Here is a 22,467-nt window from a genome sequence, read left to right on the forward strand (position 1 = left end):
CACACACACACACACACACACACACCACCTTTGGGACCAGGTCTCTCACTTTGCTGTTTATGTCTGTAGAAAATCTGACTGAAAGGCATACTATTTGAAAAGCAGCTCACCACCAAAATTGATGGTTCAATATTGGCTTCTCAGTCCTCTGGCCCAAGCATTCTAGTAAAAGCCCAACATGAACCATCACATGCTATTCAGGGAAATATGTATTTGGCTCCTGTACCCCCAGCTTTGGAAGGCTGGTGGTCATCACACTGTCCAGCCTATCACAGCTAGGGTTGTGTTGAGACTCAACATTGCATTGCGATTGGAAGGAGACCTGGTGTTACATCCATAGGCATCTGACTTCTACTTTCAGGCTCTACAGCCATGACTAGGTATTTTGAATAAGTCTATTGTGGTAAACATGGTGTTCAGAAAACAAAACATGAATAGCTCTTGCTTGTGACCTTCATCTAATCCTATCACTTTAGGAGTCCTGTGCAGCCTGGCAGGGCTCGGATGAACCCATTTGGTGACAGTGCAGAGGCCTCTGCCCTGCAGTCCGTCCTGTCAAAACAAACTCTGAAGAGGTTTCATGGAAAATGGTTCAACTCAGACTCCTGTCAAATGATTTCTTGCAAAGTAAGTTAAATCAGGGCCAGCTCAAGCCTGGTGCACCATGGGCCTATTTTTAGCACTATGCAGGGAAGGTTGTGAGATATTCAAGCACCCGAGCTCAGAGCACATACTGCCTGAGCTCAGATCTTCTCTGCCTTCGTTGGTATGGCTCCAGATGAGCGTGGGCCTCCAGCTCCTTGTTTCTTCTCTGGTGAGACGAGGATCATGAGAGCAAGCACCTCACAGGGAGGTTGAGAATCGCACCTAAGACAATTCATGGAAGGAGCTTATGACACCTGGCACATGGGAAGAGCAGATGTCTCCCTACTAAGTATTACTATCCTACTGATTTGCCCTGTCATAGGAAGAATAGCTGGAGGCACTGGGGAATACTGGAAAGACATAAAGGAAGGGGAAGAGGGAATGAAGCATGAGCCCAGAAGCACTATTTTCAAACTTGGGAAGTAGAATCATACCAGGCCTGCAGACCTTTGTTCTGTGTGGCTACCAAGGCAGAACTAGGTCAATGAGGAATGTGCCAAGAGGCACACTGGAAGTCAGAATAAAGAAGGCTTTTTTTGCACACAAGGTATCCATAAAGGAAACCGGCAGAATGCCTGGCATGTAGGTGCCTCAGTGGGACATACCCTTGGGCTTTCCTGTGTCACTGGCCAGGAGAGGTGGACTCTGATGCCACTTCCCACTGGATCTCTCTACCACTTTGATAATGAGCAAAAAAGTGCTGACAGCCAGGGTGTGGCTGCTCAGCCAGAAGAATGGACTTTGGACCAGCCTTCAGGACTTTTACTTATTGCTCTGAGTACCATTTGTTATTGGTGATCAACAACAGCTCAAGGAACCAAAAGCTTTTTTTTTTTTTTTTTTTTGGCCATACTACTCCAGCCACATTCCTATCCCTTTTTGCTTTAATTTACATTTCAGACAAGGACTTGTACTTTGTCTCTGGGCAAACCTTAGATTGTGATCCTCTTACTTCTGCTTCTCAAATAACTTGGATTAGAGGAATGTACCTACCAGACCAAGCCAGACTATTTTTTGATAGATTTTTGCCCATCCTGGGGCTTGAACTCTGGAGCGCTTTGTGCTCAAGGCTAGTACTCTGTCACTTAAGCCACAGAACCACTTCTGGCTTTTTCAACCACAGAGACAAACAAGACTTGATCTGGGGTTTACCAGAGTTGCAGACACATACCAAGAAAGATGCTGGGACAAGTAGGAGGCAGAGACGAGGTGGGGTGGGACTGGGGTGTCTGCTCCCTGAAATATGGTTCAGAGATAAGGCATGTACAAGGTGCTCTCCATCATGGGAGATTGTTATCTTTCCAAACTATAAAAAGTAAAAATAGACTTAAAACTAGAAACTATAAATTACAAACATTTGTATCGCTGAAAAAGAAATCCAAGGGAAAAAAGTCGTAATTCCCAAATTATAGCTCGTCAGCTATTTTCAAAATATTTTCTTGTGTACTTGTTACTACCAATTCATTTGTCTCAACTCTGAGAACCTAGGGGGTAAAAGCATGCATGGAAATGGCCGTGGGGATTATGCTGTGTACTCATTCAATTACGTGCCATCTGGCTTCACCTAACAACATGTTTGAGATCTGTTATCCAGGCTGGCTAGGATCTCACCAAGGCACAAGACAGGGCATTTCTTCTCAGAGGAAAAGTGCTCAATGATGTCAAGGCTACAGTGTTGGATCTAAGCTGCAAGATCTGTCCCCACTTCCCACCTCCTCAGCAGTGGTAGTATGTCACTGTCCTTCAATCTCTGTTGGCTGTCATCTGTAGCCAAATCCTACTGCTTTTTTTTTCTCTCTTTCACAAGTGCTCCTCCCTGACTTGTTCTTTTCCCTGCTGACTGCTGCAGCCTTAATGTAGGCTCAGACCACCTCCCTCCTGACCTACTCACATCCCCTAATCCTCTGGCCTCTGGCACTGCTCAGAAGTGACTGCACAGGTCACCCTCTCTTGGAGAGGTTTCTTGAGGTCCCTCTGCTGCTCCCATCTTCACAGTCTACTTTGGTCCGGACACTGTGCCCAGTCTATACACAGCGCCAAGAACAGGATACAGGTGCCATCTCACATGCCAGCTCGCTATAGTCCACTGACACTGGCTACCAGGATTGGTTATTATTCTGTCTGGGGTAGCGTCAGAGGGATGGGAGGTTGGCCCTCATGCCACCCACATCTTACCTGAATAAAGCACAGGGAATGCCACAGAACCCAGAGGTGCCTGGCTTCAGCCTGTACCCCGCACATTTACTTCCTTCTGTATTCTTAGGAAATCTTCCCCGTGACCCGTCCCAAAGCTCCTCAAGTCATATTCACTGCCACCCATGGCTCACTGCCCCATGCTTGTCCTCCTCCCAACACCTAGCCAGTGTGTGGTACCTTTTTCATTAGAAAACTGTAGTATTAATCAAGCTCTCCCAGTGGGTCAGAGAGCAACTGAGTTCACCTTTGCCTTGGCATCCAAATACATGGATTCCAGAATTCCCCAGGCACACCAGTCCAATCTCTCAAGGAATCTGTGGTACACATACTTGCTCTACTTGTATGGCAATGTTTTGGCCATCTCAGCCTCCGTATCTTCTGAGGCTGTGAACCCCTGCGGGGGAAGGGTGGAAGTCACATCTGTTTAACTTATGGGCTCCTGAACATAGTAGCATAACACAGTGGGACTCAGTTGCAGAAAAGCAGAGACTCCCGTCCGCCTCCATCATGGCTCATTCTGGGTCCCCAGGCAACATTCTTTCTAGATCTCGACTTCAGCCAGATTGCCCACTAACAGCCAGAAGTAGCTGAACTAGAAGGTTTCCCAGGTTCTTTCCAGTTCTAACACACAGAAGAACATGGGCCAAAATGCACAGGACTTTTCATGGCTGTGTGGGTAATAATAACTCAGCGCTGTGCTCAGTGATATGGCATACCACTGTTCCTGCAAGTGGCACGGATCCACATGGCAATGAGTGCAGATCCTTAAGGGGCACTCAGTGCTCTGGGATGATGTTTGTGCAGTGAAGTATGATGGACAATGAAGAGTGAATTTATCTCCCTGTGAGAACGTAAGTACGCCATTCTATATTTATACCTTCCATCTCCTAATTTAGATGGGAAGAACTTTTTCTGATCAGCCCTCACTTGCCAATAATTCTGTTCTACATGGAAATGAAGAATAGGAGTCATATAAGTTCACAGACTGAATGGATGGCTGATTTACAAAGCCCTTAAGAATATGGCTGCAGGCCGATGCTGGCAACCCCATAATTAGATATGGCATGCTCTGTGATGATGTATTTTTTACTGTTTTTTTAATAACTCAGTCCTCCTTCTGGGATGAGGGGAAAAATGGAATTTGTTAAAAATAAATTGAGATTTAGTGGCTTTTCAGCCTTCTGCTGCTTGTTGCTCAAAATATTCTCTAAATAAGAGAAGCCCTGCCCTATAGTGCACTGTAAACACCCACAGACACTCAGAGCCAAATTCTTCCAATTATGACCCTGTGCCTGTTGCCAAGCTACTGCAAGGACCTACTTGAAAGGCAGCCATCTAGGCCATTTCCTGATTAAGCTGCCCTGTAGCAAGAAGTCGAGGCCTGCTGCTTCGCCATCATATCTGCCCTCAATAATCATTCTATGTTCTGGAAATTAAGCCTTTTCCTTGTGATAGAATTACAATTCAGAGGTTAGTGCAAAACTAAGCACCTGCCCATCTGTTCACCTGCCTGGAGGGTGCGTGTGTGTGTGCGTGTGTGTGTGCGTGTGTGTGTGTGTGTTGGAGATCTAAAATCAGGTAGCAGAAGTGAATGCACAGCAGCAGTTCATTGTGCTGAGCAAATCAAGGTCAAACAAAAGTAGGTCAGCTATCCACAGGACAGGTGAGTCAGAAGCAGTCTATCCTTCTGCAGAGTGATTTCCTCTCTCCACAGCTGGGGTCACCCATTGTTCAGTGCAGAGGCTGGAATGGTCATTTATTGTACCCTAAGAGGGGCAGTGGGCTGGTATTGGGTGTTAGGCTCTGCCACCAGGTGTTCCTGCAGCTTCCACAAGCCCTAAAAGAATCAGGAGATTGCCATGTGCCGCATTCTCACTGAGAAGGAGAAATTACTTCCAGCTCCTTAGAAACCAGAATGCTCAGTGCAGCTCTGAGCAAATTGGGCTCTGGCTGGAAATGAAGCAGCCTCCTTTCCCACATGAGGATCTTCATTCACCATAGGCTCAACTAGTTCAGACTCTGAGAGCAGCACTCGAGGCCTTCAAAAGGCCCTGGAACACGGGTCCCAAGACAGGAATTTCCACTCTTAATGGAGCAAGCATCTCCTGAGAGAACTGAGGGGTATTATGTAGTCACACTTTTTAAACTCAAAATTAGGACCTATATTCCTAGTGAGGCAGAAGTTTGAAAAGTAGGAGCCCTGAAATACTTGGGATAGAAGGGTCACAAATCATTGAGCCCTCTCAGGGAGGTTTACCTTACACATCCAGTCAGTCCATAGGTGTTTCCTATGACTCTTCCACTACCCCCAGGGTTCCATATTCTCAGTTATTATCATGCTTGTGCTTGCTTTGATTATATATGATTATCAAGAGAGAAGTGGGCTCGGGGGCATGGCTCAAGTGGTAGAGTGCCAGCCAAGCAAGTGTGAAACCCTGAGCTCAAATCCTATATGTATATATTTAAATTTTTATTTAATTTTATTGTTATTAGAAAGCTGATGTATAAAAGGGTTATAATTACATGTCAGCTAAAGAGTACGTTTCTTTTTGGACAATATCACCCCCTTCTCTCACTCTCTCCCAGTTTTTCCTTTCTACCCCCACCCACAAGTCTTATAGTTCATTTTCAACATAATATCTAGTGAGTACCACTGCTACATTTGTTTATCCTTTGCCCTTCCACTTCTATGCCTTTACTTATACTCTCAAAAACAAATAAATGAGCAAACAAGACAAAAGGAAAAGAAAACAAAAACAGTGACAAAGAAAAAACTCTCATTTCCATTTCCTGGAGTTCATTTTGATAAATAAAAATTTATATAATCATATGCACATAGGCAATTCACCTTTGTGTTCATCTCCTAAGAGTATCCTCCAAAAATATATTTTAAAAAATATTGTTGTGTGCAATAGCCCACACCTTTCATCCCAGTAAAAAGGAAAACACAGATAGGGAGATCATAGCCTTGACCAGCCCAGGAATAAAGCAGATCTTATACTGAAAATAACCAGTGTAAAAAGGGACTGACAAAATGGCTCACATGGTAAGGTGCCTACTTACTGAGCATAAAATCATGAGTTTGAACCCCAGTCCTGCCCAAAAAAGAAAGAGAGAAAGAGACAGAGGGAGACTCTGCCTTGTTTTTCACTTGTTTCCAGAGCTACTGGACCAGTCACTGGCTTTTAGGATGTGCTCAATAAGTGCTCACTGAAGACATGCAAGCATGCCAGACTCTCTGCCAGAGCATCATGTAGACCATATTTCCACAGTCCCCACCACAATGCTACTAGGTAGAGCCACTGGATCTCCTGCACAATGAGAAACATCAAGGCTTAAAGAAGATTCATGCCTTGCCCTGGGTTATGTATTTTAAAAAGTGATTGAACTGAAATTCAAAGCCAAGCATGGAGAGTTCGAGCTCTGGTTTTGTAATGAGCATCCATTGGCTTTCCAAGTAGAGAAAGCAGACAGACAGACAGACAGACAGACAGACAGACAGACAGAGACATAGTGTGTTTTGGAGGAAAACTTGCTTGTCCAAAAGAGCTTTGGCAGAGGGTAGAGTTCTACCTCCACCCTAGCTGTGTGGCCCTGGGCTGGGGCTGGGGATGGTGACAGTGACAATGATGATTACATCTGCAATGTGCTATTATTTACTCACAGCACAATGTCTGACACATAGTGAGCCAGTACTTTTGTGCTTATGAAATAACATATGTCTTTAATTTAATTTTTACAACTCTATAAACCATCTCTGTATGAGCTCCATTTTCCAGATTTGTAAAAAGAAAGTGGAAGAGAATAAGTGGTATTTCCAAGGGCCATAGATAGTTGTGATTACACCCAGATCTGTTCAACTCTAAGACTGGAAAGGACAACTGAATGCACATGAAATGTCTAATGCTATGCCCGGCGCACAGAAGCTCTCCAGTGCCACTGCTCATGTCACTCCTGTGAAAGGGAAACCTTTGGAAGGGAGAGGAGAGGTGGGAGGTGAGCATGTGGCTCTGCAGATGGTAGCATTGCACTTTCCAGGACTCAACAAGCTGACTGGGGACTCTGAACCCATGCTCAGGAGTTAGGATGACACACCCTCAGTTAAGGACACAGAGGGACAACCAGCTAGATGAGCAAGAATGTGTTCATCCCGAGATGAAAAGATTTTCATCAAAACTTGAAGAGGAATGCATTTTTTGGAGGAATGTGTTTTGCAGCATGAAGTATCATGGTGAAGCCTAGGCCAGGAATACAAGCCTGTAGGCAGACTGGCCCCTGGATACTGAGGAAGAGCAAGGACTCCTGCACATATGTATTAAAGTGAGGGAGATGCTGAACCCCTGCCCATCGGCAAACTCAAACAGGGACTCAACCTATACATTCTAAAGAAATAAGGAGAAAAGGAGAGACAGAGACACTGAGACAGAACCACAGAGAGGGACAGGTGTGGAGGAAAGGGAAGGAAAGAAGTCAGGAAGGCAAGAAGGCAGGCAGGCAGGGAGGCAGGCAGGCAGTCAGGCAGGCAGGAAGGAAGGCAGGAAGCAAGGAAGGAAAGTAGAATGCAAGGAAGGAAAGCAGGCAGGCAGGCAGGAAGATTTTTTTTTTTTTTTCTGAAGTAGGTCTGCTCTGGAGTCAAATATGGAGAAATGTAGCCATTACAAAAAAAGAAGGAATGATGTCGTGTGGTTTGTGGTGTAAAGCTCAATGGGTCCATCCCCGGAGGAAGACATAGCCATCGGTACCACCATCTTGACCCCCCTCTTCTGGAAGCTGAAGGAGGCTGTACAGCTGCCCCCCGAGGGCTCCTCAGAGGGCCCACAGTATTGCACACAGCTTGTCTCCCTCCCCAGGCTTATGTGTACGTGGTGAGAAAGCCATCAGGATGGCCAGCCTCTCCCCAGGCTGTCCCCTCCTGCTGCTCTTAGAAAGGAATCCCAATGCAAACACATTATCCCAATGCAATCAAAGAGCCTCAGAGGTCTTTAGGTCCTACCATCTACCCCCTCATCTCCCTTCAGCCCAGGCTCAGCACCAATTTTCTGGACCATTTTAACAGGCTCTGAAGTAGTTCTGCTGCCTCCCGCCCACAGCTCAGCCCCCACACTGCCACCAGCTGGCTTTCTAAAATAAAAGTGCTGACCACGTCACTCACCTCCTGAAAGATGTCTGCTAGAATTGCACTACTGATGGAATAAAGGCCAAAGTCTCCATTTGCAAGCAGGCATGTGCTAACTCGGTCATTTGTTCATTCACTTAACTATGTCATACCCTATGTCCTAGGCTCAGAGTTTGGTCCTGAGAGCAGTAAACAAGACAAGGACTCTTCTGGAAGATATACATCTGAATAGACTAAGACACAGAGAGCACAAGGAAACAAAGGACAGAAGGACAGAATGGGAGGGCAGCAGGGGGAACAAGGACAAAATGGTGTTGCCAGATAGGTGAAAGAATACTGACTTGAACAGAGACCAGAATATGAGGGTAAGGGAGGCAAAGATGAAGGGGACAAACAAGTGATCCAGGCTGGAGATAGAGAGTGCAATGACCCTGCGGTAAGAAAGAGAAATAGCAAGAAAGGGGTAGTGTCTAGAACAGAGTAAGCAAAAAAAGAGAGTGCTGAGAAGCTGAGATCGAAGGAAGCAAGACACCCCCTCCCTTCCCTGTGCCCATGGCCAGTTTACATAGTGCCTACTCCAAGCATGCACAAAGCCATCAGAGTTTCCAGCAGGAAGGTGACATGAACTTTCCTACTTTTTAAAAGATCATGTTGCCTGATGAGATCAGCATGGAAGAAAGGAGAACTGCTGAGGAATAATAGGGAGATGTAGATGCGGGTGGAGAGGAATGGTGGCTTGGGGGAGATATTCAAGAAAGAATTGTGAAGAAGCTCTGTAATCAGTGTGAAGAACACATGGGTTCCCCGTGAGACTAAGGAGGAGCAAGAGTGTTTATTTGGTATGTTTTGCTTTTCTATCTGGGATGCCCACTACTTCCCAGGGTAGTAGCTTTTGGGTGGACACTGGTTATGAGGCTCAGGCCAGAGGGTTGTTCAGCATGTGGAGATTACCATGAAGTGGCAACATGGGTGCTTTACCACTTGGCTCAGCTCCAGACATGTCCCAATACGTCACCTTTTACCAGGGTTCCTTACTGGATGCTCTCCCTGCACTTCTACAGCTAGCAGAGTCTTCTATAACTTGCTCAAAATCCACCTGTTCTCTGTGAGGCCCCCAAGACAAGGCCACAATCTTTTCTCTTCTGCCACAGCCACCTTAATGCCACACCTTGACGAGGATCTAGCCACATGCCACAGTATACTTTCACCTCTTCCGTGCCCACGAGCTCCTCTGTGTGCCAGTGATGGAAAGCTTACTCCTCTCTGCATCCCTAGCACCCAACACAAAGCCTGCGCATGGCAAATACTCACTAAATGAATGGAGGCGCAAAGAAGTGACATCCCTGCACACTGACTCACACCACAGCTGCTGTCTGAAGGCAAAGAGAGGTGAAAAAAAAATAACGCACTGCTGCTGAAGCACTAATAAAACTCAATGGGGCAGAATGGTATCTTCCCTTGAGGAGTTTCTTCACAACAAAGAGCTTCAAGAAATATAAGAGCTGAACATCTCAGGCAGTTCAGAGGTGTAATGAGCACGGCATCTAATGAACACATTTCAAAAGCAGAAACACCCCCACAGAGTCCAGAACCGAGACACAGTCCTTTGCATTTAATCCTGAAAGTGATCCAAAGAGGCAGGATCTCTTAGGCCTCCTTTGTAGCTGGAGAAAGCCTAGGTGGTATGATTTGCCCAGGGTCACGGCGCTGAGAAGTACAGGATTCACATCCAAGACTGCCAGACACCAAACCCGATTCCTTCTCATCCAAGTCAGTCTCTTACTCCATGATGCAGCATTCTACAGCAGGCAGGATCTTTAGGACCACTGAGTCCCAGGCTGTACAGAGCAGGCTGTAAGATTGGGGATGAGGTTTACATTTACTGAGGAGTTACTAGCAGAATGGAAGCTGGAATTGAATAGAATCTAATCTCTACCTCAAGGCCAGCTCTTGGTGTGCTGTCTGTAACTCAAACATATGCCTTAGTGGGCAGAAACAAAGCCAAAACCATGATTTCCAGTCTATTCTATTTGCCTACAAGTTCCCTACAAATAAATGTGAGAGGGGAGGGAAATTGTGCTCTTTATCAGCTGTGACTGCTGTGTGCCCAGGGCCCCTCTATAGACTAGAAGGTAACTGAGCAGTTGATTCTGCATCAAAGCATTTGCAACACTAGCACCATAGAGCAAAATGACCTATGCATGGCAGCTCTTGTATGTGTAGATGCACTCTGCCCCTCTCCTGCAAACAAGACTTTAAGCAAGGCAGCAAAGGCTGGGGAAAGCCTGGCAGTGGACTGAGACCCTTCACATCCACTAGTGTACTAGTTTATTAGGCTCTGTAGGCCTCAGTTTCCTTGTGAAATTTCATAAAGAATGCACAACCCATTTCCTGGAGCTGCTCTGACATTCTGAGAACTGAGCAGGATGGCATATGTGCCTGGCATAAAGCATACATCAAATGGTTGGTGGGTTGTTGATTGCTGAGCAAGCAAAAGGATTTACACATACCATAGAAAAAGAAATGTAAAAAAAAAAAAATCCCAGCTATACCAAAGCTCTTGCAAAATCTGAGTAGGGTAAAATAGCACTCTCTGAGGACTATGAAAATATAAAGAAACTACTTGAAATTTTTAGTGGCTGAGTCTTTTAAGGCAGAGTGGGGGAAGAGAAAGGCACAGTGAGAGGAAAAGGAATAGGAATAGAGATGAGCTAAGTTTGAATATATCAATAAATTGCAGGAGTTGAAAAAAGTTAACATGTGGACATAAAAATATTTCTTTATCTCTAATAGATAGAGCTGCCTACTAATTATTTATGGCCTTCACTTCCCTGTCAAACTTCTGCTTCACCTGCAATACTTCACTTGCTTGATGACAGTTTTCTTCCTACCCCACCTGGAGTTTCATTCATCTTTCTTCTACAAATCAATTCCTACTATTACACTCATTTCACTCTTTATTTATTGAGCTCCCTAACTAGGCATTAAGCCCCTGAGAGTCCATGTTGAGTGGGAGTCACCTCTGGGCTCACACATAGGTTCACCTTCCTCTTACTCCAGGATCCCCAACTTCTCCAAGAAGATTCGCTTCTTGAGTAGAAAAACAAGAGAGGACTCATGTTTAATTTATCATGTGTTTATTCTGTGATGAACATCTAAAGCACATCTTTCAAATATTAATTCATGTCTTCCCCCCAATGTCCCTGGGAGAGAAATACCAATCCCAATTTGTAGGAGATATTGGTGCTCAGAGAGGTAAGGTCAATCGCCCAAGAGCTACAATACTAGTAAAAATGAGGCCAGGATTTGAAACAGGGTCTAACTCCAAACCTCTTCCCGCTAGACCAGCTGCTGGTCCAGCTTGGATCTGAAGAGGCTGAGGGCACAAAGAAGAAGGAAAAGACTAAGTGAGGTCAGGGCTAAGAGCTGTGGCCAGACAGAGGGAAAATATCAGTTTAGAGAACCAGACAGGAGGCCTCTGGAGAAGGTGGAAGTCAAAATTTCATATTCCCACCTAGGTGCTGAGGCTCAGTCCTTGCTGGGAAAGACGGGTCAGCCCTGATACAGCTGTGAAAAAGGAAGCTGTGACTTGCTATTATTCTTCCTAAGACTACCTGATCCAGCTGAGATGGTCCTAATTGGGTACAGTATTTAGGGAGCATTTTGTCACCTTGTGGTTTGGTAATCATACCAATGTCAAGATGTAAAATCATTTCATTAAATCCCACAGACTTACATATTTTGAATGTTTCTCTAAGACAAATATGTCACTTTGATGGCCTACTTGTGAGCCTTTATTTTATTTTTTTGTATAGAGGTCGGAAAAGAGAGAGAGAGAGGAGAGAAAGAGAAGGAGAGAGAGAGAGAGAGAGGGAAAGAGAGAGAAAGAGAGAGAGGGGGAGAGAACGCCCCACAAAAGGGTGTTCCTGGGAGAAACATGGATTGGTAAGGCCTTGTTAGATGACAATTTGGTAATATTGATTCAAATTTTAAATGGAAAATGACTTAAGCCAAAAGTCCCACTTCTAGATATCTATACCACAAAAAGATCATGCATAAAAGCTCACTAGTGTGTGCAAACATTCCTCCTGCAGCAATGGCTGTGATGGTTTAAAATAGTGTGATATATGAAGCTACACATTTGGGAAGGTAACTATAATAACTGACAAAAAGTTATTTAAAAAGACAGCTGTATAATATTACATAGAGAGATCTTGTTTTCATTAAACAAAACAAAACTTGTATATGTTGGGAGTGAGAGCAAGTGGGGGGAACGCAAGCAGGTACAAAAGTCCAGGTATCTGGCTGGAGGTGTGGCTCAGTGGTAGAGCTCCTGCCTAGTAAGCATTAGGCGCTGAGTTCAAATCCCAGTACTATCGGAAAAAAATGTTTAAGAGTATAAGCAACAAACTCCTAAGACTGGTTTTATTTAGAGGAATGGCTGCAAGTATCCCCCCTCTACCCTGTGTGGAGGAAAGTTTCAGGGGCCAGCAGAGGGGAAGCCAGACATTTTATTGTTGTTACTGTACTTCAGTGTTTGAATTTTTGACAAGTATCTGATACTTTCCTGACAAAAACAAAAGTCAGCTTTCAAAATCTCATTGAACAGTGATAAGTTTTAGGAACTTAGAAAGTGTCTGGGAAGCTGCTTTCCTTCTTCATCATCTGGTCACAGCTGGCTGCAGGCTCGTTGGCTGGGAGGGGTACAGGTGCCTCTTATAGGGACCATCACAGAAGCTAATCATCAAGAACGTCACCCATGGTGATACTGAGTCTGCCAAATTACAACTCTTGAAGTGAAAGGGTAAATAAAAAGGACTAAGTGTCTTTAATTTTTCAAACTTATATCCTAAATTGTTCCATTAAAGCCAGTTCACTTGTTTGAAACTACCCTTAAGTGGTAGCTATGAAACTATACATGCTGTATTACCCAACATTTTATGTTGACATATAAGCTTTGATACAGTTTCAAACATTCTTAGTGAGAACCTCCCACAGGGAGAAAAGAAGCCAGAAATACTGTGACCACTGGGATTGTCATATATGATCGACAACTTAGCAAGTGACATGACCTTTTTTTTTACCTGTGGCCAAACTTGCTAACGAAGATAACTACAGCCTCAATAATCTACCTGCTCAGCAAGCTCCAGAAGGTACAAAGGACAGGAAAGACTAGAGAGAGAGCTACTGGTTAAAGTGACCTGAGGGTTTCTAGATCTGGCAGGAAATTCAGATTTTTTTTTAATATAAAATCTACCTGTTGGGCTGGGAAGGTGGCTTAGTGGTAGTGTACATGCATGAAGCCCTGCCATATAAACAGAAAAAGCTGGAAGTGGCGCTGTAACTCAGGTGGTAAAATGCTCAGGTAGAGGCTCAGGGGCAGTGCCCAGGCCGAGTTCAAGCTCCAGGACTGACAACAACAACAACAACAACAACAAATCTACCTATTTTTAAATATTAATCACAAATTTAGTGGTTGTAAAACACTATGAACACTAAATAAAATGCCTTGGCAAGCCAAATTCAGCAGATGAACAGGGAGTTTCACTCTGTGTCTACAGGCATGTACCTCTTTTTTAAAGGGCTAATTTTGTTTAATTTTATTCCCAGCAAAACGGAAGAAAGTGAGAAAATGGCACCGAACAGAGAGAAAAGCAAGAAAGTAAAGCAATTGTTATTAAGAAACTATTCTAACATATTTGTAAAGATAATGATAGCTATCTATACCAGATTCTGAAGAAATCACTTGTGTTTCTCTAGTTATATGAGGCAGACAGCTGGTTTCTTTCTTTGTACTTCCTCAAGACTAAAATCGCTTTAGTGGTCCTGCAGCAGGTGAAGGTTAGAAGCAAGGGGTAGCATTTCTCAGGCTCACAGCAAAGAGCAAATCAGAGCTCTGCCCAAGATTTACTGGCAAGGAACTCAGAGCAACTTACTATCCTGCATTAACGTCCATCATAAAAATTTCAAATAACAGCAGCCACCACAGAAATGCTCCTATCTATGCCAGGTGCTGTCCAGGCACTTGGCAGGCCAGCTTGCCAATGTAGGTCACACAGCCACTGGCACCATGCCAGTCCAGGCCTGCCTGACAAAGCTTTCTCAGAAACGAAAAAGGAAAACAATAATGGACTTAGACTCAACATCCTAAAAGTGGGCATAGGCAGTTTTTCTAAAGCCAAAACAACAACAGATACACTTAGGCCAATCATCATACTGGGACATAATCTGCCATCCAAAGTGCTTTCTTTCCAGGCTACCTCATGCACTCATCATGGCCATTCAACTGCATCTTAGACTTTCTATCTTGTCCAAAGTCTTTTACAATTCTGATTAACAGCCAGACGTTTAGAAACCATCAGAATGGTGAGAGATTCTGTATATTTACTATTTTCTACATGCCAGGCACAGGGCTAAGCACATTTCTCTCCACTCTCACTGGACCTGATAAGGAATATTCTTATCACAGCCACACTCACAGAGAGGAGCCAGGATGCCTGCCACTAGGACATGCCCAGCTGACCCTCAGCGCAGGGCCTCTTCCAGCACCTGCAGCCAGCATGCCAAGTATCCTCTGTAGGCATGTTGGAGGCCTTCCGTACCTAACCCACCTCAGTTTGTGATTGATCACTGTGCCTAGGACCGGGCTAGCTTCACGGCTCCCTCCCCCGCCCCCAACATCTACTTCCCCCACTTGGCCAGAAGCCATTTAAAAGTTTTTGTTTTTCTTACTAAATAACAGTGTGAGTCACTTGGAGTTCTGCCAGACTGGCCTTAGAGGGCCCTGGCAGCCACGTTCCCTGGGGGCTGGGCTTCCCCTGCTGCCCAGCCCCTGCTGGGCAGGGGAGCTTAGACTGGGTTGGAACATCACTGTCATCTGAACAAGGTCTGGGAAGAATGTCCTGATAATCACAAGCTGGTGGTGTGGTCACTAGAGGTACCAAAGTGGGTGTGTATGGAGAGAAATCTTCAGATTGGGAGAGGAGAAAATGTTTATTTAGCTAAGAGCTGTGATATATCTATTATTCAAAGTGGTACATCAGACTGGAGAGAAGGAGATTCAGCAGGGTGATAAATTATGCAAGTAAAAACACCGTGTGTGAGAACCACGCATGCGCTCGTGTGTGTGCATCACAAAGGAGCTACTTTCAGAGTAATAATGTCTAGTTATTCCTAATCCCTTCTGCAGTGCTCTGAACCCTGATTATCTAAGGTGCTTTCCCACCACAGAGACCACAGCCAGAACTGCTCTCCTTCTGAAGAGCACCTGGAGAGCTCACCTGCTAAGGTGAGCAGGCACGCAGGTCATTCGGACCTGCTCAAGTCAGTCATCCTCAGAGTGCAGCAGGAAGGGCAGTTGACTCTGCCCCAGAGGCCAGGGGGTTCCCTTCCTTACAGATGGACAAGAGGTGGGTGCAGGGTAGAGAAAAAAAACAAAGGGAGTGGCAGAAGAATCAGACTCCCTGGAGGCATGGATGCCTCCTTAGCACAGTTGGCTCTGACAGAGAAAGTGGGGGTGAAGCTGAAGCCTGAACCCCAGGCACCCTGCCAGGTAGCTCCAAAGAGTCGAGTCCAGTCCACAGCCAGAACCCAGTCTTTTGTGATGCAAGAGACAAGAAGAGGCCCACAAGTGTGAGTATGACAGCCTTTCAGATTGTTGGCCATCCCAGTGTGGAACACCCACCTACGTCTAGGTACTCCTGCTGCCCTAGGGCCTACAGGGACCACTCAGAGCAGGAATAAACATTCACTAATCTAACAACCACACAAGTAAATGCAAGCTGACCTCTGTAATGAGTGCTGAGGGATGAGCGGGGCTGCTGGGGCATGTGGCAGAGAGCCTGTGGGGCGTAGATGAATGGATAAGAACACATACCCACAGGCCTTCTCTAGAGCCTGGTGCTATTCTGTCACAGACTCAGGCCACTGGGCCCTCAGTTTCCTCGTATGTTGTCTTTGGGGTCCACTACAACACTTTGATCGTGCTTGACACAAGGTGAGCAGACAATCCACAGTGGTATAGACATGGGAGAGGTGATGACAAGACCCAGCCTTTTATCAGGAGTCACGGAAGACTTGCAATGTGAGGGGGAGCAGATGAGAACTAGGCAAACAGGAAGGAAAATGCATTCCACATAGAAGAAGCAGCAGAGGCTAGTTCCCACAGGAGTAGCAAAGTCTTAGCACTTCTGGACAAGGAAAGCAACTTCACTGACCTCCTGGAGCACCCTGGTCAGCAGGATACCTGTACCAAGACTGGCTCTCCTTTGAGAAGCCTTCTGCACTTACTGCAAGTCCCAAATAAAAGCTGCATACTAGCCTATCTTCCAGTTCCATGGCAGAAGTAGAAAGTGAAGAAGATGAGAAGCCAGCTGAAATCCTCGTGAAAATGTGAATGCATTTGCTATAGACACTACTGTCCCAGCTCCTGTGGGGAGCATGGGCACTGGCCCCCAACCCTGAAGTTTCTTCCTATCTATGTTACTCCTTAGTACACAATCTCTGAGGACTTCACAAGTGGGGGTAAAGATGCCCTTGGTGTCCACAGGACCCTCGAGATTCTCATCCTTAGTCTAAAACATATTCTCAGCTGGACTGGTGGGGAGGTGGGGACAGTTATCACACCGTGATTGGCAAGAATCAATGTTTTGGCTACATTAGGGAATCTTGGATTCATTTAAGACCAAGCTAAGTGGAACTCATCCCTGAGAATTCCTTGATGGATTATTTTTCATTTTGAACTGCACTTATTCCATAGACAACAGGAGCAAAAAGAAAAGGAAAGGAAAAAAGGAAGGAAGGAAGGAAGGAAGGAAGGAAGGAAGGAAGGAAGGAAGGGAAGAAGGAAGAAAAGAGAAAAAGAGGCAAGAACACAGAGAAGTAACATTTCTGAGGTTTCAATATGCTGGGAGAACCAATAGGCAGGCAGCTACACACCAAGGTCTAGAACAACCTGCTCTGTACTTGAAGCTAAGAAAAGAATGGGCCCCACCAAACCCAACGCCCAATGAACCTCCATGTTAAATACATTTGATCATGTTACAAAGCTGCTGTATAGCTATACAAACAGACTTTGATATGCTCACTCTTGCAACAAACACTTCCTGAGCCAGGTACACTTCCTGTGCTTGGCATTGGGAACACAGAGATTGTGGGTGAATGTATTCACCCCCTCCCTTAAGGAGCTCAGATAAGTAAGTCAACAGCAACTCAGATAAGTGCTTTGCAACAGAAAACAGGGTGTTCTGGAAGGCAGGAGGAAGGTCAGTTCCAGGTCAGGGGAGAAAGGTAGAGGGTGACAAGGAGTCACCTGGACAAGGAGCAGAGGTCAAGTTGTTCCCAGGAGAAGACCCCAGCACTGGCAGAGGCACCAGAAGTAATGGTCGCTGGTGGCTGTACTGGGGTTAGCACTGTAAATTAGAGAAAAAGCACCAGGAGAAAGGCGACTAGAAGCCAGGTTATGGGAAGACTGCAGTCTCACTGAAGGGCCTGTGGCTTTTATCTGCTAGTACTGAGGAGCCCGTGGGAAGTTTTAAGCAAAAGAAAGTCTCGATGGAGGTGTGAATTAGAAACAACATGTTCACAAGACTGTGGAGGTGGGATGAGGGAGGATAAAGATGGACAGGATGACCAATTAAGAGGCTTTTGTTTTAAAAAAAATTCCAAATGATGAGTCCTAAATAAAGGAATGAGGAGAGAGAAGGGCAACAACATAACTGAGAAGAAAGGCTCTTTGCGATCTGGGAGATGGTGCAATAGGACAGCTGGGGAAAGGATGGTCCAAGGATAAATTAGGAAGTGGCGCCAACTGAGAGGCCTGGACCAAGGGCGGGAAGAGTCTGGCAGTGGGTGGGTGGGCTGGGCCCAAAGGACAGAGGATGTATGAATGAGCTCATCAGGGAGAACACCAGGGATGATGTAGAAGGGACTGAGCAAAACCTGAAGCTGAGGACAAAGAAAAGAAAACAGGCAACACAGGTCCTGGAGGCTACAGTCTAAGGCTGGAGGAGAACTAGGGGTGGCCAGGCCAGATGGCCCAGGATGGCAATAGTCAGAAAGAAGACTCATTAGGGATCTCTTGCTGGAGAAGAAGGTAATGCAAACCAACAACAGAATTCACAGCATGTGTCGAGGGCTCCGCTGATAGTGCTGCAGTCACCTCTAAGGACATGGTTATGATGTTCCCCCACAGGCTCACAGTTCACTGATTGTTGGAGAGGCCATTCCTGTCCACCCTACCTGATTCATCAGCCTCTATCACTTTCTCATTTGACTTCACAGCATGCTCATGCCTGATAACATGTCAGATGTCTCCTATCTAGAAAACCTTTCTCATGACAACAGACACTTGTCCTATGTCACCTCTGGACTTGTGATGCCAAGAGCAGTGCCTGGCACACAGATGCTAAGCATTGTGACCTAAATCACGTGGTTCATTGAAAGCTACACATAATCAGTGACTATGTCACACCCCCACAGGTCAGTTCTGTGCTAGATTCTGGAGATACAGTGACTCCCTTTTTGTGTTCTAATCTATTCAAATGCAATCATTTCCCACAATGCATCGCATCTTTTGTCTCATGGCAAACAGGTCCAAACATAGGCTGGAGCCCTGTAATGCTAGCGGAGGCAGAGTTATGCATACCACACCTCAAGAGAGACAAAGAACACGATCACAAGTCTACTGCACACAAACTCCCAGCACAGCTGGGCTGCAAAGGAGGGATGAGAACTGCTCACAGAATGATTTGCCTGCCAAGTTAAGGATAAGGTTATTCTGACATGCAAACATCTAAATATTATAGGTCTAGCCAGACTCCACAAGCACGGCTTTGTTATCATCTCCGTTCGTTATCTCTCATTGATGTAACCTGCCTTCCTCCTTCTTTCCTTGCCACGGCATTACATTCCTCAAGACCACAAAGAGCCTGTCACAAATCAGCAGCCTTCCTCCAGGTCCCTTCTCCCAGTAGCCACTGCTCCCATTCTACGGCCTTTTATCTCCCTTCTTTCTCCCATACCAAATGTATGTACATTCACAAATGCTCAGTGCTCTACTCATCTTGAGGAGAATTTATCAAAAACTATGATGCCCACGTTCACTGCGAGCCTTAACTCTTTCAATCCAGACTCCAGTCCTACATTTTCTACTGGACATTTCCTTTGAATGCCCAGTGTCATCCTGAATTTGACATATTCGAAAACAAAGCCAGACATAGTAGCTCATGGTTATAATTCCAGGTACCTAGAAGGTAGAGATCAGGAGGATCGTGTTTCAAGACCAGCTTGGGAAAAATGTTTGTGAGATTCCTGTCTCAACAAATAAAGTGTATTTGATGGTTCACACTTGAAATCCCAGCCATGCAAGAGACATAGGAAGGAGGATGGCCCTCTGAGACTGAACTTAGCAAACTAAACGAGATTCTATCTGAAAAAATAAAGCAAAAAGGGTTGGGTGTATGACTTAAGTGATTAAAAAACCCTTTCATAGCAAGCATGAGGCCCTAGATTGGTTCCCCAGAACCATAAAGATAAAATTTAAACTTTCGTTTTCTGTGACTCCTGTCTAAGTCTAAAAAGGTTGAAAATTTGGGTTTGGGTTATCCTTTTGCAATCTCTCTTCTACTGGTCATTTACTAATTACTGTTAGCCACACAACCTCATGCCTGGATTGCTGCTGCTACCTTTTAAAAGGGTCCTGTGCCTCTTGCCATCAGATTGAAGGTTCCTAAAATGTTGTTTTTGTCATTTTTCTTCCTGGCTCAAAACAACTTCAATACGTTCCCACTGCCTTCAGGATAAAGTAAAGTGCATTAGCCTAGCACTTAAGAGTCTAGAAAGGGGGCTGGCAAACTACAGACCACAGGTCAGATGCAGCCCAACACGTGTGTCCAGAAATAAGGTGTTTCTAGAATACATACCATCAATGGCTTCCTTCATGTTGCCAAAGCAGAGGTGAGTGGCTGAGTCAAGAAGCCATAGCTATATGGAGGTTCTTTACAAACAAGTTTGCTGATATGGTGCTAGAATAATCAGATGCTAATAGGGTTCCCCAACATTCTTGCCCAGGATTCCTTATAATAAGGCTTTTGCTTCTGTGAATCTATGGATGAGCCCACTGAACATCTGCACCACATTCTCAAGCACTAAAACATCCTATCTCCTTCCTGGCAAGACTTTTTCCATCTACCTTTTCCTTCAAATCATGGCCAAAGTTCCACTTGTCTATGAGGACAGATACACCCATCACTTGCCATGCCTATGCTGACCTCCGCTAGCCTCCATCTCTGCAGCTACCTAGAAACAGACAGATTGCATGTCTATGTATCCTTCCAGCCAATGCTAAAGGCTTCCTAGGGCTCAGATGTGGTGACCTCCACAGAGCCTCCACCTTGCCCTTCATTCCAAATACCAGTCTCCAATAGCATAATATGGTAAGAAGGCATCAAACAAACTTACCAATGAAGGCTTGGAGTTCCACATCTGAAAAGTTACAGCTGAGTCCAAAAGCATGTACTTGTGCCAGCAATATCTGAAACCAATAAAACAGTTTAGTTTTAAAAGAGAATGTGTATGCATGTTTAATTGATAATATATATTGGGTTTTGATGTATCATCAAAACAGAATGCCCATCTCTGCTTATTTGACTAGGAACCCCTTTCCCTGGATGCCTCCCCAATGTCCCATCATGTCACATACCCCTCCTCTCAAATCCCTACAACTCAGCTCATTTATTTATGGTGACATATAGCACACAGCAGCATAATTCCTTGTTCAGAGATGGGAATTCCTAGACTGTAGGCTTTTCAAGAGTCTGTACTGTTGAATTCTCCCCATCCCTTATTCCCTCTACCTAGAACACCTCAGGCATGTAGATGGTTGGTCCTTGGTAAAAAAAATTTGTAGAATGGAAGAGAAAACAGCCTGCTCAATTCATTGATACATGTCTTAGTATTTAAACTTCTTGCAGGCCATGACTTTCACCATAGAAACAAATGCCTTGGTTTTACTGCTTTCAATAGGCAATGGTTTACCAAGGAGAGATTAATCTAAATGCACACCTTTACAACCAACACTCCCTATGGGCAGAAACCTTCAGAAGTTCCTAGAATCTAATGAGGCAAGACCAACTCTGTAGTCAAGATGCCTGGCCTGCACCAAGACCTAGTCTAAAGTGGAAGCCTAAGCTTGTCTGGGTTCCCCCAGTGGACCATACCATCTACACATGCAGGAGTGATAGTCCTCAAATGCACACTATTCCCTCTCAGCATCCTCTCTAGTCAGATGCCTTCACCCCACCTTCCTCCACACTGTCTCCTTGTACTGATATCACCCAAACATCATAGCCCAGACCAAGTCTACACTGAAGACCCCCCAAATTTACTTTATTTCAGTGTGTGTTTTATTGTGGTAAAATATATATAACATAAAGTTTATATTCTCAACCATTTCAAAGTGTACAGCTTGGCAGGATGGAGTACCTTTGTACAAATGACCATCTCCACACCTCTCTACATCTGCAAATGTAAATTCCACATCTGTTGAACAATGACTCCTCTCCTTCTCCCCAAACCCTTGAACCCAACAAGTTTTAGTGAAATAAGCTAATGAATCAGTGAGTGAATGAGAGTGAGTGAGCAAGTGAGTGAGTGAAAATACACATGACTCAATCTCCCCCTAGAAGTACCTTCCCCTTCTGCTAGGTTCCCAAGGAACCCCATTTTCAGATTCTCTTTCTTTTGGCACAATTATAAGCGTTAGTGCAGGAGCTGACACTTATTTTCAATGTTACACTTAAGTCTAAATGTACATTTGTGGCCTGGCTTGTCCTTCATATTGCTAGATCTACTGTTCAGATCTTATTCCTTCTCTTGCAGTATTTTTTTAGTGGGTATTGGGATTTGAACTCCTGGCCTCATACTTACTAGACAAACATTCTACCACTTAACTGCCCCCCCTCCCCACCTCTGGGTTAATTAGCTTTGAGATAGGGGCTCACTTTATGCTCAGACTGTCTTAGACTACGATCCTCCTACTTGTACTTCCCCATGTTACTGGGATGACAGGCATACTCCTACCAGTGTTTCATTGTTGTGTCCGGACATTGGCTGAGTTGGAGTCTTAAAATCTTATCACCAAGAACACCACCCTGCTGGCCTTAAACAATGATCCCTCAATCTCTGCCTCTCACAAAGCTAGTATAACAGCCTTGAACCACAGCATCCACTTCCCCTTGCAATTTTTGATTACAGTAATCCTTCCCTCTTGCTTGACCACTATTCACTTTGTTTCCCAGGGAGGACCCTCTCTTGGCTTCCCACACATCTGACTGTCTCATGTCAGGGACCCAGGGACCTAGTTTTCTTCTCAATTGCTTCACTGCCACTCCCTTGGGGATCTCACCCATCAATCTCAGAGATTCAAGTATCACTTCTAGGTGGATGATGGTCACTGAGATTTCTCTCCAACCAACTCCCAGTATTAATTCACAAATCAAGCTCTACATGTC

The 22,467-nt window shown here is 45.0% G+C and overlaps 1 protein-coding gene across 1 annotated transcript in view; it reads right to left on the reverse strand.

The window, feature by feature from the left end:
- The window catches only part of Arntl (aryl hydrocarbon receptor nuclear translocator-like), a 73,209-nt gene extending 52,719 nt beyond the window's left edge, over positions 1-20,490 (reverse strand). The window contains exon 1 of the mRNA XM_013028670.1: positions 20,417-20,490. The gene's annotated coding sequence lies outside the window, so the exon portion shown is untranslated. The remainder of the gene's footprint in view (positions 1-20,416) is intronic.
- Positions 20,491-22,467: the final 1,977 nt, after the last annotated feature.

Source organism: Dipodomys ordii, unplaced genomic scaffold (assembly GCF_000151885.1).
Source record: "Dipodomys ordii isolate 6190 unplaced genomic scaffold, Dord_2.0 Scaffold113, whole genome shotgun sequence".
NCBI lineage: Eukaryota > Metazoa > Chordata > Mammalia > Rodentia > Heteromyidae > Dipodomys > Dipodomys ordii.